At 45.0% G+C, this 17,291-nt stretch overlaps 1 long non-coding RNA gene across 1 annotated transcript in view; it reads right to left on the bottom strand.

Moving 5' to 3' along the window:
• Positions 1-574: 574 nt before the first annotated feature.
• LOC126993248 (uncharacterized) overlaps positions 575-17,291 on the bottom strand; it is a 36,844-nt gene continuing 20,127 nt past the window's right edge. The window contains exons 3-4 of the long non-coding RNA XR_007747544.1: positions 15,213-15,290; positions 575-680 (exon numbers count right to left, since the gene is read on the bottom strand). This is a non-coding gene — a long non-coding RNA (uncharacterized LOC126993248). The remainder of the gene's footprint in view (positions 681-15,212; positions 15,291-17,291) is intronic.

Genomic DNA, 17,291 nt, shown 5'->3' with positions numbered 1-17,291 from the left:
AAGGAAGAAGAAATGGACGAACTGTATAAGAAAGGAAGCGATGAAATGATTGAAATGGACAGTGGAAGGAAAGGATTGAATGATCGAGGGAAGAAGAAAGAACACCAGAGAAAGGTATGAATGAGTAAAAGAAAGACGGAGAGCAACGGGAGGGGTGGCTGGAGGAAGAAAGTAGGAAAGGATGAATTAAGGCAACGATGAAAATGGTAATAAAGAAAGAGGGGAGAAAGATTGACAGGCAAAGACAAGTAGGAGAAAGAAGAGACCATGGGAAAGATTGATGATGTGAAAGTAATTAGACGGGGTAGAAGAAGGGAGAGACAAACGGAAAGAACAGGGATATAGTTCACAAATATTTAATAATAATAATAATAATAATAATAATAATAATAATAATAATAATAATAATAACAATAATTATTATAATAATAAAAAGAAGATGAAGAAGAAGAAGAAGAAGAAGAAGAAAAAGAAGAAGAAGAAGAAAAAGAAGATGATGATGATGATGATGATAAAGATGAGAGAGAGAGAGAGAGAGAGAGAGAGAGAGAGAGAGAGAGAGAGAGACTTCCTTGTCGATAGTAATGCAAGATGAATGGTGTGGGTGAAATCTTTGAGGCGTGAAGTGACGAGTGTTGCTTCTGTGGCGTTCCTGATCTCCCGTTTCTTTATCCTTAAGTCTGTGGCAACAAAACGTGATGAATAAGTGAAAGAATGAATAAACAAATAAACAAGCAAATAATATCAATTTGAAAAGTATCATTTACTTTGTTATGCAATCTCAAAGTTACTCATACCTGCCACAGCTACTACCACTACTACTACTACTACTACTACTACTACTACTACTACTACTACTACTACTACTACTATTACTACTACGAACAACTGAACACAAATATTTGTTTAGAAACCACATTATAGTTTGGTGGTGTTTTATGGGTTAGGGAGGTTCTTTGGGGTGATATATATAAAGTCCACGCCTCGGTCACGGTTTTACGAGTAAAAGATTGAAACACGAGATTTTACAAAATCAATAATTTTATTGCACCCGAAACATTATCGCGGGGTAGGATGGACCCCTGGGCTTCATCGCAGCTTGAACATGAAGAAAGAGAGCCTTACTGGAACAACTCTACCAAAAAACCTCATCCTCATCACCCTCTACCCCTGTACAGTCCTGTGCTTATGAGTCAGTCCAAACAATCGAACTTCCATTAACAAAATGTGAGTTACTAACTGTGCTTCTTGTGCAGCACTGAATACTGTCCCAATAATGTCAAGCATCTGGAAAATGGGTCAGACACAATTAGTTAGATGTAAAAGATAATAAGAAAGAATGTTAAATATGTTAGGGCAATACATAACAAGATTTTGAGACAGAATTACAGGTACTGATACATAATTCATTAAAAAGGACAGACTTTCAGGAAAGGCAAGACAAGATCCTGAATTTTGTTTGGCATGTGCTAGGTAGTGTCTTACCTCTGTTGACTCAGTTACCATCATATTCTTGTCTCTGACACAGCAACCGAGTGTAGTCTTGGGCACGTTGGATTATTTTGAGATTTTTATAAGCACATCTTTTTTGCTCTAACTGCTGCTATTGCACCTTACATGGCTGCATCATTCCATTCCCCTCTGCTACTGACTCGCACGTATTCCAGGGGTCAAAAAGAGAATAAAATATTGAGGGTTTGTGAAATATTTAGTGTGAGCAGCAAGACGGAACCCCTTAAGTTCCATCTTACCCCACAAATGAAAATTCAGTTTCAAAAGGTTCACCAAAACATAAGCACAAGTTTTGTATTTCAATTTATGGCACATACCAATTATGCACATGCACATACGTACATGAGCATATTTAACGTGAACAGTAAGTCATTATAACTAAAATGTCATTACAAAAAATCCCGTTTCTTACCTTGTGCGTATAACATCAGCGCTCAAAACGACAGCCTGCTTTCTTGAAAGCACTTGAGCGCGGCTGCGACCGGCCCGCCGGCAATAACGTCACTGTTTGGTGACATGAAGGACATCTAGCAACCAATAATTGAACCGCACCCTTTCTGCGTGTGATTAGAGGAGGGGGGAAGGTCCATCTTACCCCACCTTCCCCTACTACTACTACTACTACTTCTACTACTATAACTACTGCTGCTGTTACTTCTACTATCAATATTTCGTCTGGAAGAATACGATAAAATACTCCTTCCAGTGCTTGTTCCATTTTTCTGTTTTCTCCAATACGAAACCGCTCAACACCGAACACCACACAATGAACACCTGTGTGGATTTTACATGTGCGCTATACCTGTCTGTGTACCTGGAACCTACTTATTAGCTGGTCATCACGCTCCGCCTGCCATGTTAAGCCCCCCACGCTGATCCTCCTGACGCGAAACTATTGAGCTTCTAATGAGGGCAGGTGGAAGCTCTAGGGCGAACAAGGTGGTGGGGGGGGCAAAGGGTGAAGTTGTAAAGGTGGGAGATTGTGATAAGATTGAGTGTTGAGTAAGGGTGTTTTGAGAGAATTAAGGGTGAGGGCCAAAGAGTGGAGAGAGACAAAGATAAGAGGACGAGTATGTAAGGGTGAGAATGCAAGGGTGAGAGATAAAAGATGTATAATAAGAGCGAGTGATGAGGAAGGGTATTTTGAGCGACAGGGTAAGGATGTAAAAGGGTGAGGATGGTGATGTCGGTAAAGGGTGAAGATGTAAGAATGGGAATGCAAGGGTGAAGGTTAAAAGATGTGTGATAAGAGTGAAAGTGTTAAGAAAGGGTTACTTGAGCAAATGGGTGATGAGGGAGATGGGGTGATGACGTAAGGGTGAAAGATGTGTAATAAAACTAAAAGTGTTGAGGAAGGGATTAGTGAGGGTGAGTGAGGGTGTTCAAAGGTGAGGGTGAAGGTGGTAACAGGTAAGGGGAGAGGAAATGTGGATAACTGTGAGAATGAGGGGATAAAGAAAGGTGTTGGGGAGAGGAGAAGGATGAGGACGTAGTGATGTGATTTTCTGCAGGTAATTAGTCATCCACAACGGCTTTTAAATATCTGTCCTTCGTGGCTTGAGTGGGATGAATTTATTTACGCTCGCTGTGATTTGTGCAGTAAACCGATTATACATTTCTTGAACGCTGAAAGGTTAGAATGTATGGATGGAATGTTAGAGGGAAAACTAAAGAGGATAAGAAAAGATGAAAGAATGGCTTCGTGAGTGACTGGGCGCAAGAATGGGAGAAACTGAAAAAGAAGAATTGAGAAAGTGTGATATGGGTAAAAAGGTGAGACATGATACTAAAAAGAGCTACAAGGATAAAGAGATAAGACGCGGTATGGAGGTGAAAATGGAACGAAGGGTAAAGAGAGAGATAAGAAGGGAAGAATCACCCTCAATATCCTACCTAATAATTAACCCCCTGTAGAGTTAGCCAAGAAAGAATACTCTATACCCCAGAATATGAAGCAATATGAAAACTGACTAAAACACATGACACTTAGGTCGGTATTATAAACACTTTCGCTTCTCACATCAGTGTTTCTAAAGGTCAAAGAGGGGATCAATTGGGTTCTAATGAGTGTTTCTTTAGGTTCACGGTACAGAAGAAGGGCGAAACTACCACCAGGGTCATAAAACTACCGCTGGAAATCCTCAAAACTCCTACGAAAGCCTTGTCAAATATATGTAATTGGACGGCGAAATGTTTAGCAATACGGCCCATAGACCCGTACTCTTAACCCGGTAGCAGCGACGGGCCAAATTTGTGTCTCTACCGTGTACCAGCGACGGGCCAAATTTGTGTCTCTACCGTGTACCAGCGACGGGCCAAATTTGTGTCTCTACCGTGTACCAGCGACGGGCCAAATTTGTGTTTTTACCGTGTACCAGCGACGGGCCAAATTTGTGTCTCTACCGTGTACCAGCGACGGGCCAAATTTGTGTCTTTACCGTGTACCAGCGATGGGCCAAATTTGTGTCTCTACCGTGTACCAGCGACGGGCCAAATTTGTGTCTTTACCGTGTACCAGCGACGGGCCAAATTTGTGTCTTTACCGTGTACCAGCGACGGGCCAAATTTGTGTCTTTACCGTGTACCAGCGACGGGCCAAATTTGTGTCTTTACCGTGTACAAGCGACGGGCCAAATTTGTGTTTTTACCGTGTACCAGCGACGGGCCAAATTTGTGTTTTTACCGTGTACCAGCGACGGACCAAATTTGTGTTTTTACCGTGTACCAGCGACGGGCCAAATTTGTGTTTTTACCGTGTACCAGCGACGGGCCAAATTTGTGTGTATACCGTGTACCAGCGACGGGCCAAATTTTTGTGTATACCGTATACCAGAGACGGGCCAAATTTGTGTCTCTACCGTGTACCAGAGACGGGCCAAATTTGTGTCTCTACCGTGTACCAGCGACGGGCCAAATTTGTGTCTCTACCGTGTACCAGCGACGGGCCAAATTTGTGTTTTTACCGTGTACCAGCGACGGGCAAAATTTGTGTTTTTACCGTGTACCAGCGACGGCCAAATTTGTGTTTTACCGTGTACCAGCGACGGGCCAAATTTGTGTTTTTACCGTGTACCAGCGACGGACCAAATTTGTGTTTTTACCGTGTACCAGCGACGGGCCAAATTTGTGTTTTTACCGTGTACCAGCGACGGGCCAAATTTGTGTTTTTACCGTGTACCAGCGACGGGCCAAATTTTTGGCATGACATAAACCCCCCTAAATAGATGATGCATTAACTGATCACAAATGCGTTGATATATATTATGAAATGGTTTGCGTGAGTGATGATTTTTTCTCATTAATTCGCTTAGAGGGGCCTTTAAGAAACACGATCCCCGCAGCTACCGGGTTAAACGCACTTACCTCTCACAACAAATATTTCCAAACACCACAAAGGAGATTAGTCGGGTTCTCATGAGTACTTTTTGACATTCATGGTACAGAGGCTTTGTCAGACTTTCACAAGGCCCAAGAAACTACCCCCAGCCTCTACGAAAACCTTAACAAATGTGAGTGTAAGGTTCGTGTTCTCAGACGCTTTCGGCTCTCACAACACATAATTCAAAGGCCACAAAGGAGATACGTCGGGTCCTCATGAGTGTTTTTTGACATTCATGGTACAGACGCCTTGTCAAACTATCACTAGGCTCATAAAACTACTCTTGGAAATACTAACACAACCTCTACGAAAGCCTTAACCCGGTAGCTGCAAGGATCATGTTCCTCAAAGTTCCCTCTAAGCGAGAAAAATGAGAAAAAATCATCTCTCACACAAACCATTTCATAATATATATCAAACCATTTGTGATCAGTTTATGTATCATCTATTTTGGGGGGTTTATATCATGGCACAAATTTGGCCCGTCGATGCTACACGGTAAACCTACAAATTTGGCCCGTCGCTGCTACACGGTAAACCTACAAATTTGATCCGTCGCTGCTACACGGTAAACCTACAAATTTGGCCCGTCGCTGCTACACGGTAAACCCACAAATTTGGCCCGTCGCTGCTACACGGTAAACCCACAAATTTGGCCCGTCGCTGCTACACGGTAAACCCACAAATTTGGCCCGTCGCTGCTACACGGTAAACCCACAAATTTGATCCGTCGCTGCTACACGGTAAACCCACAAATTTAGCCCGTCGCTGCTACATGGTAAACCCACAAATTTGATCCGTCGCTGCTACACGGTAAACCCACAAATTTGGCCCGTCGCTGCTACACGGTAAACCCACAAATTTGGCCCGTCGCTGCTACACGGTAAACCCACAAATTTGGCCCGTCGCTGCTACACGGTAAACCCACAAATTTGGCCCGTCGCTGCTACACGGTAAACCTACAAATTTGATCCGTCGCTGCTACACGGTAAACCTACAAATTTGATCCGTCGCTGCTACACGGTAAACCCACAAATTTGGCCCGTCGCTGCTACACGGTAAACCCACAAATTTGGCCCGTCGCTGCTACACGGTAAACCCACAAATTTGGCCCGTCGCTGCTACACGGTAAACCCACAAATTTGGCCCGTCGCTGCTACACGGTAAACCCACAAATTTGATCCGTCGCTGCTACACGGTAAACCCACAAATTTGATCCGTCGCTGCTACACGGTAAACCCACAAATTTGGCCCGTCGCTGCTACACGGTAAACCTGCAAATTTGATCAGTCGCTGCTACCGGGTTTACAAATGTGGGTGTTTAGGGGCCGTATGCTCAGACGCTTTGGGCCCTCACTCACAAGAAACATTTCCAAAAGCCACACAAGATAATAGTCGGGTTCTCATGACTGTTTTTTTTCTTCTTCTCATTCATAGTGTAGAATCCTTGTCAAACTATCACTAGGCTCATAAAACTACCCATGGATATACTAACACAGCCTCGATGAAAACCTTAACAAATGTGTGTGTGTGTGTGTGTGTGTGTGTGTGTGTGTGTGTGTGTAATCCCCGAAATGTTTGAGAATGTGGACCTTACAATTAGCAGGGTTTGTCCCCACTGGTTTCCGTTCATTCTCTCTTAGGTAGCTTTCACAATATTAATGGTGGTGACTATACCTTGCTCTACCTTATTACCCACACAACCCCACCCCACCTTGAGCCGCACCTCCCCCGCCCCCTAGCCCCTCCCCTCCTTCCCTTGACAAAGTTTCGCACATGAGTGAGTCTTTGATACTAACCTCTACGCAGGTAAATATTGCTAATCATCTCTCTTTACCGTGTTCACCTGGTCGTTTGATTAGCTCTCTCTCTCTCTCTCTCTCTCTCTCTCTCTCTCTCTCTCTCTCTCTCTCTCTCTCTCTCTCTCTCTCTCTCTCTCTCTCTCTCTCTCTCTCTCTCTCTCTCTCTCTCAAGTCTGCATGAAAAGTATTCTTACCAATATTATTCACGGCAATCTCGGAGGAAGAGGAGGAGGACCTAAAAAGAGAATTGGCTTCAGTAAATTGGAATCATTTGCTCAATAACGTCAGCGTTCAAGAAATGTATAATCGGTTTACTGCACAAAACACAGCGAGCGTAAATAAACTCACCCCACTCAAGCCACGAAGGACAGATAACCAAAAGCCGTTGTGGATGACTAATTACCTGCAGAAAATCATCGTCGTAAAAAGAAAACTGTATAAGAAATATAAACTGTCACACACTTCACAGGGTCACACTAATTATATCAATATCAAGTGAGAAAGTGCGAAAGGTAAATCAGAAAACAGAAACGAGAATATGAGATGAAAATATCACTTGATGCGAAAAAAAATCCCAGATTATTTTTTTCAGCTACATAAGCAAAAAAACTTAAAAATAATATCGGCCCACTATTAGTAAAAAGCGATAAGATTAATGATGATAAAGGCATGGCGTCGGTCCTAAATTCAACCTTTAGTACCGTGTTCACAAAAGAGAACATGACATCGATCCCAGCCCCGAAGTCTATTTTTCAATGCCCTGAAGAACATAAGCTGGTGGAGAGGGGAAGGGTTGGTAAAGGGACTGGTAGATAGGGGAAGGGTTGGTAAAGGGACTGGTAGATAGGGGAAGGGTTGGTAATGAGACTGGTGGATAGGGGAAGGGTTGGTAATGGGACTGGTGGAGAGGGGAAGGGTTGGTAAAGGGACTGGTGGATAGGGGAAGGGTTGGTAATGGGACTGGTTGATAGGGGAAGGGTTGGTAATGGGACTGGTGGATAGGGGAAGGGTTGGTAAAGGGACTGGTGGATAGGGGAAGGGTTGGTAATGGGACTGGTGGAGAGGGGAAGGGTTGGTAATGGGACTGGTGGATAGGGGAAGGGTTGATAATGGGGCTGGTGGAGAGGGGAAGGGTTGGTAATGGGACTGGTGGACAGGGGAAGGGTTGGTAATAGGACTGGTGGATAGGGGAAGGATTGGTAATGGGACTAGTGGAGAGGGGAAGGGTTGGTAATGGGACTGGTGGATAGGGGAAGGGTTGGTAATGGGACTGGTGGATAGGGGAAGGGTTGGTAATTGGACTGGTGGATAGGGGAAGGGTTGGTAATGGGACTGGTGGATAGGGAAGGGTTGTTAATGGGTCTGGTGGATAGGTGAAGGGTTGGTAATGGGACTGGTGGATAGGGGAAGGGTTGGTAATGGGACTGGTGGATAGGGGAAGGGTTGATAATGGGGCTGGTGGATAGGGGAAGGGTTGGTAATGGGACTGGTGGAGAGGGGAAGGGTTGGTAAAGGGACTGGTGGATAGGGGAAGGGTTGGTAATGGGACTGGTGGAGAGGGGAAGGGTTGGTAAAGGGACTGGTGGATAGGGGAAGGGTTGATAATGGGGCTGGTGGATAGGGGAAGGGTTGGTAATGGGACTGGTGAAGAGGGGAAGGGTTGGTAAAGGGACTGGTGGATAGGGGAAGGGTTGATAATGGGGCTGGTGGAGAGGGGAAGGGTTGGTAATGGGACTGGTGGACAGGGGAAGGGTTGGTAATAGGACTGGTGGATAGGGGAAGGATTGGTAATGGGACTAGTGGAGAGGGGAAGGGTTGGTAATGGGACTGGTGGATAGGGGAAGGATTGGAAATGGGACTGGTCTATAGGGGAAGGGTTGGTAATGGGACTGGTGGATAGGGGAAGGATTGGTAATGGGACTGGTGAATAGGGGAAGGGTTGGTAATGGGACTAGTGGATAGGGGAAGGATTGGTAATGGGACTAGGGGATAGGGGAAGGGTTGGTAAATGGACTGGTGGATAGGGAATGGGACTGGTGGATAGGGAATAATGGGACTGGTGGAGAGGGAAGGGTTGATAATGGGACTGGTGAATAGGGGAAGGATTGGTAATGGGACTGGTGGATAGGGGAAGGATTGGTAATGGGACTGGTGGATAGGGGAAGGCTTGGTAATGGGACTGGTGAATAGGGGAAGGGTTGGTAATGGGACTGGTGGATAGGGGAAGGATTGGTAATGGGACTGGTGGAGAGGGGAAGGGTTGGTAATGGGACTGGTGGATAGGGAAAGATTGGTACTGGTGATAGAGGAAGGATTGGTAATGGGACTGGTGGATAGGGAAAGGGTTAGTAATGGGACTGGTGGAAAGGGGACGGGTTGGTAATGGGACTAGTGGATAGGGGAATGATTGGTAATGGGACTGGTGGATAGGGGAAGGGTTGGTAATGAGACTGGTGGATAGGGGAATGGTTGGTAATGAGACTTTTTTTTACAACAAAGGAAACAGCTAGGGATTGGTGGATAGGGGTAGGATTGGTAATGGGACTGGTGGAGAGGGGAAGGGTTGGTAATGGGACTGTTGGATAGGTGAAGGATTGATAATGGGACTGGTGGATAGGGGAAGGGTTAGTAATGGGACTGGTGGATAGGGGAAGGGTTGGTAATGGGATTGGTGGATAGGGGAAGGATTGGTAATGGGACTGGTGGATGGGAGAAGGATTGATAATGGGACTGGTGGAGAGGGAAAGGGTTGGTAATGGGACTGGTGAAGAGGGGAAGGATTGGTAATGGGACTGGTGGAGAGGGGAAGGGTTGGTAATGGGACTGGTGGACAGGGGAAGGATTGGTAATGGGACTGGTGGATAGGGGAAGGATTGGTAATGGGACTGGTGGATAGGGGAACGGTTGGTAATGGGACTGGTGGAGAGTGGAAGGGTTGGTAATGGGACTGGTGGATAGAGGAAGGGTTGGTAATGGGACTGGTGGATAGGGGAAGGGTTGGTAATGGGACTGGTGGATAGGGAAAGGATTGGTAATGGGACTGGTGGATAGGGGAAGGGTTAGTCATGGGACAGGTGGATAGTGGAAGGATTGGTAATGGTACTGGTGAAGAGGGGAAGGGTTAGTAATGGGACTGGTAGAGAGGGGAAGGGTTGGTAATGGGACTGGTAGAGAGGGGAAGGGTTGGTAATGGGACTGGTGGAGAAGGGAAGGGTTGGTAATGGGACTGGTGGATAGGGGACGGGTTGCGAATGGGACTGGTGGATAGGGGAAGGGTTGGTAATGGGACTGGTGGATAGGGGACGGGTTGGTAATGGGACTGGAGGATAGGGGAAGGAATGGTAATGGGAATGGTGGAGAGGGGAAGGGTTCGTTATGGGACTGGTGGATAGGGGAAGGATTGGTAATGGGACTGGTGGATAGGAGAAGGATTGGTAATGGGACTGGTGGATAGGGGAAGGGTTGGTAATGGGACTGATGGATAGGGGAAGGATTGGTAATGGGACTGATGGACAGGGGAAGGATTGGTAATGGGACTGATGGATAGGGGAAGGATTGGTAATGGAACTGGTGGATAGGGGAAGGATTGGTAATGGGACTGATGGATAGGGGAAGGATTGGTAATGGGACTGGTGGATAGGGGAAGGGTTGGTAATGGGACTGATGGATAGGGGAAGGATTGGTAATGGGACTGGTGGAAAGGGGAAGGATTGGTAATGGGACTGGTGGATAGGGGAAGGATTGGTAATGGGACTGGTGGATAGGGGAAGGATTGGTAATGGGACTGGTGGATAGGGCTGCTCTTCTAAGTTTTCATATCCAAGTTTCCTCCTCTTCCACCACCACCTTCCTTCCCTCTTCCTCTTCCGTCTTGTTGCAATAAAAAGGGCAGCAACACACTTCACACATTACCCCATCCCCCCCCTGTATCAAACCCTGTGCTTTAATTTCCCACGAGGCCAACACTCACCCAGCCCGTCTGCCATCCCCACTTAGCACTATTTACACCATACCTATCCCAGCAACGCTCCCATATCACCCCTACCATAACTCTCTCGCCCCTCTCCTTCCCCCATCACACTCCCCTTCTCTCCCCTTTACTACATCCCTCATTGCCGTAATGAAAGCGGCGGAAACTCTCGACTTTTAAATAGACATAATTCACGCCCCTCCCTCGCCCATGCTTCAAGCCGGCGGCCATTAACCTTTTGACGGTAACAAAGTGTACGTGAGAGAGGCTGTTGCTAGTAGGAAATGGCCATTGACACACACACACACACACACACACACACACACACACACACACACACACACACACACACACACACACACACACACACTCGTCTTTCCTTCTGTTGAGAAGTGGAGGAGCATCAGACTTTTCAACGTGTTCTTTAAGCAAATAAATTATACTAAAAGACATATATTGGACACGCAGTCACAAAGAGGAAAACGAGGGGACCAGCAAACTCAAAACGTCACAATCTAAGGCGAAGAAAGTTGGTTTATTTTTAAGAAAGATTTCCAAAACTTACGAGTAGATTTTTTTATATTTTCCTCGTCTTCAAAGAGGGTTTCATAAGATCGACAATTAAACAGGCAAGACCGGGAGTAATCCTGCAACTCCCCCATGCTCTTACCCTACTCCCTCCCTATGTTCCTACCCTACTCCCTTCACGTCCCTACCCTACTCCCGTTTATGTTCCTACCTTACTCCCCTCTATGTTCCTACCTTACCCGTATGTTTCTACCTTACTCCCCCCTATATTCCTGGCCTACACCCCCCTTTATTGCAGCTCTACTCCCCCCTGTTGGCCGAATAGTTTCAATTGGTTGGTGGTTCGCACTCCTCCCCTCGGAAAAAATCACGCAATGTTCCTAACCTATTCCCTCTTGTCACTGTGTTCTTCTAGTTTCCTCCCTTTGTTATGGTCGTGCCGAAGGGTTACCAGTGTGGGTTTGGAGTGCTCGGTGCAGGATTGGTATACTGTATTTTTGTGAAGTATTAACGAAGCATGAATGAATTGAGATAAGTCTACGTTTTCAAATAGGAGGTTTTTTACAAGTGCATTTGGCTACTTGATGTAAAAAGAAATAAAAAAAAACTAGAGATGAAGACGTGCTTTTCTTCCTCTTTCAGGTGATTTATTTACTGTTCGTCTCTTTAATTCTATCCTTTTTTTTTTTTCTCACGGTACTCTGACCTTTACGCTTTCATGTTTTTTTTTCTAATTGCTGATGTTGTAATTACTATTATTATTAACATCACTATCATCATCATCATCAATAAACGTTTCAGCACTCGCCTTGCTAGTGGTCTGGTATTGTAAACGTTTTCCGTGAACATTTGCTGCCTGACTAACTGACTGCCTGACTCGGGAGAAAAAGAAAACACACACACACACACACACACACACACACACACACACACACACACACGAAAAAAAAGAAAACTCCCTTTGCACAATAATACACAACCTTTACCATTACGCGTCGACCTGGGAAATCATTATACGAGTTTCATTAGCAAACTTCCAGGTCAAGTTTTTCCAACAAGTTAGAGGGAGTAAATTAAGAAGTTTAGGCTGACTACGACGAAATGTGTAATTAGGTGAGCGGCTGCGGATCGCTCTGGGCGGAATAAAAGAAGAGGGAGAGGAGGAGGAGCAGAAGGAGGAGGAGGAGAGAGAGAAGATATGCCACTTGCCAGCCAACAGAAGAAGATTGAAGACGCGTGCAAGTGATCCAAAGAAGTCGAAGAATCACCATCCGAGAGAGAGAGAGAGAGAGAGAGAGAGAGAGAGAGAGAGAGAGAGAGAGAGAGAGAATGTCAGAGGGTGAGTCAGTTATGCGGCAGAAGTTGTTTAGCGAAGTTTGGCCCAAATTATTAGCATCAATCGTATTACCAGCTAGAAGGAGAGAGAGAGAGAGAGAGAGAGAGAGAGAGAGAGAGAGAGAGAGAGAGGTATACATAACATTATTTTCTGTCCTTGTTACGATGTGTGTGTGTGTGTGTGTGTGTGTGTGTGTGTGTGTGTGTGTGTGTCTGTAATTTGCAATATCACTCAGTCTTCACTTGGTTTCCGGAGTTGTATTTGGCAATCAATTACGAGAGAAGAGCGCGGTGAAATTATTGGGGCAAACTAAGTCAAATTTTGGGGTACAACTGACTATCGGCAAATCTAATAAAATAAATATGAGAGGGAGGGAATGAAGGAGGAATGAAAGGAGGGGGAGGCGGACTGAGGGGAAGAGAGAAACAAAGGAAGGCACGATGGGAAGGAGGGAGGGAGGGATGTAGAGGAAGAGATGGATGGAGTGAAAATAAGAGAGGAAAGACGGGAGGGGAAAAGAAGGAGAGGTGAGGGGAAAATCAGGAAAGGTAGACAAGAAGGGAAGAAGGGAGGGGAGTGAAGGAAGAAAGGGGGAGAAGGAGGGAGGGAGTAAGAGGGGAAGGACGAGAGGGTGAGGAGGGATGAGGAGAAAAGAAAAGGAAGGCAGGAAGGAGGGAGGAGAGTGACGGAAGAAAGGAAGAGAAGGAGGAAGTAAGAAATGAGAGGAAAAAAGAAAGAAGGATGAGGAAAAAGCAGGAAAGACAGGGATATAGAACTGAAGGGATGATTATAAAGTGAAACTAAAAATAATAAGTTAAGCTGATGGGAAGAACGATGTAATAAAGAAATGCTCCGTTTTATGAGTTTTCACGATCGAACTTGTGAGCGACTTGGACAAAAATGGCACTGGTCAGAGGAGTGAGAGGGCCGTTTATTCCCTATCTTTCTCATGCACCAGACTTAGGTCATCACTGGAGGCCACGATGGATATTACTGTTAGCATATTACATTATTACATTACGTTACTATTATGTTAAACCAAGGAGCTCAGGGTGATATTCTTTACCCCTTGACTGCGAATTTCCTACAAGAAGAGTACACCAAGCTACAAGAATGGAACAAAATGTGGCTGCTACAATTCAATGAAGAAAAATGTAGTCATTGGGAGGGGATATCCAGCATACTAATACCATGCCACTATCCACCACAGAGGCAGAGAAAGACCTACTACTATATGTTACCAGGCTAACAGTGAAGGCGAAATCCGTGCCAATCGCAGCGGACGAGTTAAACACAAGCAGCGATTACCGGGCTTTTTTGTCTTTTTTTTATTTGCCCCTGAGTTGCTTTCTTTGCCGCAGCTAAAAAAATAAAAAATAAGACATTTCGGCACCCAAGCACATATCTGACACGGTTTTCTTAGGAGTTTTAGGCAATTCCAGGGGTAGTTTAAGGATCCTGGTGGTAGTTTGACCCTCCTTCTGTACCGTGAACCTAGGAAAACACTCACGAGAACCCGATTTGTGTCCCTTTTGGCCTTTGGAAACAGATGAAAAAAAAAAAAAAAAAAAAAAGTGAAAGCGGGATACCAACTTCAATATTTAGACACGATTAGGAAATGATGGAAAATTTGTATTGAATTAGTACTCACATTAAAAAACAATACCCTCAACAACAGACACGAGGTATGAAAACGAAATCCCGCCAAAGCAATAATTCAGAATCTTACTCATAATTTTTACAAACAGTATGCTCATCATTTTGTGTTCGTTTGTAATAATGATGGCTGGCAAATAACCTTTATGCGTACTTTGGGTGATGTTAATGACACTATATTTGTACCCATAGACGATAATTAACGCCAGGTATACGCAGGTCTCTCAGACGGAAGACTTCAATTAACATGATCTCTACTACACAAGTCTGGGATTCTCGAGTGAGCAAAGTTTTCAGGTAATTATGTCAGTTTCCCCGTCAAAGTAAAAAAAATAAAATAAAAAAATGGCCAGCGAGACGCGCGTGTTATGGATTGGTCCGTCTCCTGTAATTATTATAGTTGTACTCTCCCCTACGTCTGTTGGCTTGAGTGTCTGAACTTCTCTCTCTCTCTCTCTCTCTCTCTCTCTCTCTCTCTCTCTCTCTCTCTCTCTCTCTCTCTCTCTCTCTCTCTCTCTCTCTCTCTCTCTCGGCCTTAACTTTTGACAACCTTCTAAATAATCTAATTCCTATCAATTAAAAACTACTCGAACTCTTCATAACTTCCCAGTAAGTCTCTATCAAGGGTCCTTTTTTACAGCAGATGAAAGAGAATACATCGGCTTATATAACATCACCATTACCTTCAGCATCATATATAACCTTTCCCTCTTCAATTAATTTTAGGGGTAGGCGGTGGCTGAGTGGTTAGCGTGCGGGGCCAGCATTCATCACGCCATGGACAACGTCGATTCGATTCCCCACGCTACCACCTGGGATTTTTCAGTCACCGCCGAGTGGCCTAAGACTACCCACATGCTGTCCTGACGACCATTCATCAACCCTGACTCTAGGCGAAACCATCCAAGTGAATCAAAAATGCCTACCGGCGCTATAGGCGGAGATGTAAAAAAAAAAAAAAAAAAAAAAAAAAACAGCTCTATCGACACATGTAAATTCCTTACGTACAAAATCCTCATTATTACTCACCAACATAAGAGCATCGAAGAGCCTTTACATCCGGTGGGTTGACAGGACCTTATTCTTCTCCTCAAGATGCTCGTCCACCTGTAATTAACGGGAATATTATAGAGGTGAGGAAGGGAACATAAATCTCGACTATCAAAGGTAATAGCGGACATGTGTGAAGGGGGGAGGATAGCGTGAAGAAGAGAGGATATGGGGAGAGGTGGCGGGAGATGATGGGAGAGGATGGGAGTGGGGATGAGAGGAGATGGAGGTGAAGAGGAGGATAGGATTGTGAAGTAGAGGTGGTTAGAAGTGATGGGAGAGAAGGAAGAAAAGAGGGAAAAAGTGGATGCAGAAATAGGAAGTGGGGGAAGCGGGAAGTGAAATGGGGTTAGCAAAGGGGTGTGGCAAGGAGGTGGCAGGGAGGGGTGACTAGATATGAGCGTATAGGTATAGGAGTATAGGTGGAGAGATAGAGAGGGAGGGACTAAGAGATGTGTGAATGGGGTTTAAGGAAGTGCAGGTGAAGGAGTATACATAAATAGAAAGAGAGAAAGTGACTAAGAGATAAGCACAAGAGGGTTAAGGGGTGGAGGTGGTGGAGTGGAGAAAGAAAGAGAGAAGGAGAGGGAGAAATGGCGGAGGGAGAGTAGGCAGGCAGGGATGAGGAGGAGGCAAGTGTGAGGGGTGTGGCTGAGTCTTGCATCTCGCCCCCCGCCACACACTTCATGAATAGGAGATGCTGCGGTAATGTGGCCGGCGTGGTGTGGTGTGGTGTGGCGCGTGCACGTTTATGGCGCCGCATCCTGGTGGTGATTGTCGATCCTTGCGAGAGTATTACCTGGGAACGCTCTCTGGCTATCACACCTGTCCTCCTCTCTCCTTCCCTCTTGCCTTGTGTCCCTCTCCCCAGGCTTCAGCTCTCCCTTGCAACGTCTTTTTTTTTACAGCTAAGGAGACAGTTCAAGGGCGTAAAAATAAAAAATAAAAAATAAAAAAAAGCCCGCTACTTACCGCTCCTGAGTAGAGTTCAAAGGAGTGGCCAAAAAGTCTATCCCTCCCTTCTCCTTTCACTTTAAAACCGTCTCTTTCCTTTTCTTCCCTCCCTCTCTCCTTACAAAACCGTATCTCTATCTTCCTCCCTTCCTCTATCTAACTTTTTTTCTGTCTAGTTCCTCTCTTTCTCTCTCTCCCTCCATCACATCCTCCTTCCCCTCCTCGCAACGTTTCTTCCTCCCTCTATCCCTGCAAAACCATCTCTTTCCTTTGTTCTCTTCCTCTCACTATCCTTTGTTAAGTTCCATCCCTTCCTTCTCATGTCTTTCTGCGCACTTTTTTTTCCCAGTCGTATCTCTATCCCTATTTGCCTCCCGTCGTCCCTCTCTTCCCCTGCGTTACTTCTCCCTCGCCATCCATCCATCCATCCCTTCCAACGACCCATCTTCATCCCTCTCCGTCCGTACCTCACTCCCTATCCTCCTCCACCATCCCATTCCTTTTACCACCCTCTCACCTCCCCCATGCAATGACGCAATCACCACCACCTTGATCACCACCACCAGTACCACCTCCACAAACACCACCATCACTTCCACCCGCCAAAGTAGAACTAAGACTGGCAGAGGAAAGGAAATATGATGGTGAGAGAAAGGCGTCTTAAAAAAAAAAGTGTTAAAAAGAAGAAATGCTGTAAAGAAGAGTGATAAAAAAGAAAGTATAAGAAGCTGAAAAAACAAAGATAGGGGGACTAAAGAAGGGATGCGAAATATAAGTAAGAAGATTAAAGGCTAACTCATATAACTACGCAGGAACAATTAAGGATGACGGCAAGTAAGTGAATTAAAAAGACTGATGATAGCTGTTGGTGAAAATCAGTAATAAAAAAGTATGTATCTAAAAACAAATCAAGTTATGTCTTATATTATTATAGATGTTAGTGAAAACGAGTCACAGAGAGTCTGGAAATCAAAATAAATCTAGTGGTCAAATATTATGATAGATATTGGTGAAAATGGGTCAAAGAAAGTCTGGAAATCAAAATAAATCTAGTAATGTCTTATATTATGACAGATATTTGTGAAAATGAGTCAAAGAAAGTCT

This window comes from Eriocheir sinensis, unplaced genomic scaffold, assembly GCF_024679095.1.
Source record: "Eriocheir sinensis breed Jianghai 21 unplaced genomic scaffold, ASM2467909v1 Scaffold591, whole genome shotgun sequence".
Taxonomy (NCBI): Eukaryota; Metazoa; Arthropoda; class Malacostraca; order Decapoda; family Varunidae; genus Eriocheir; species Eriocheir sinensis.
This window is presented reverse-complemented; position numbering and strand designations above follow the sequence as displayed.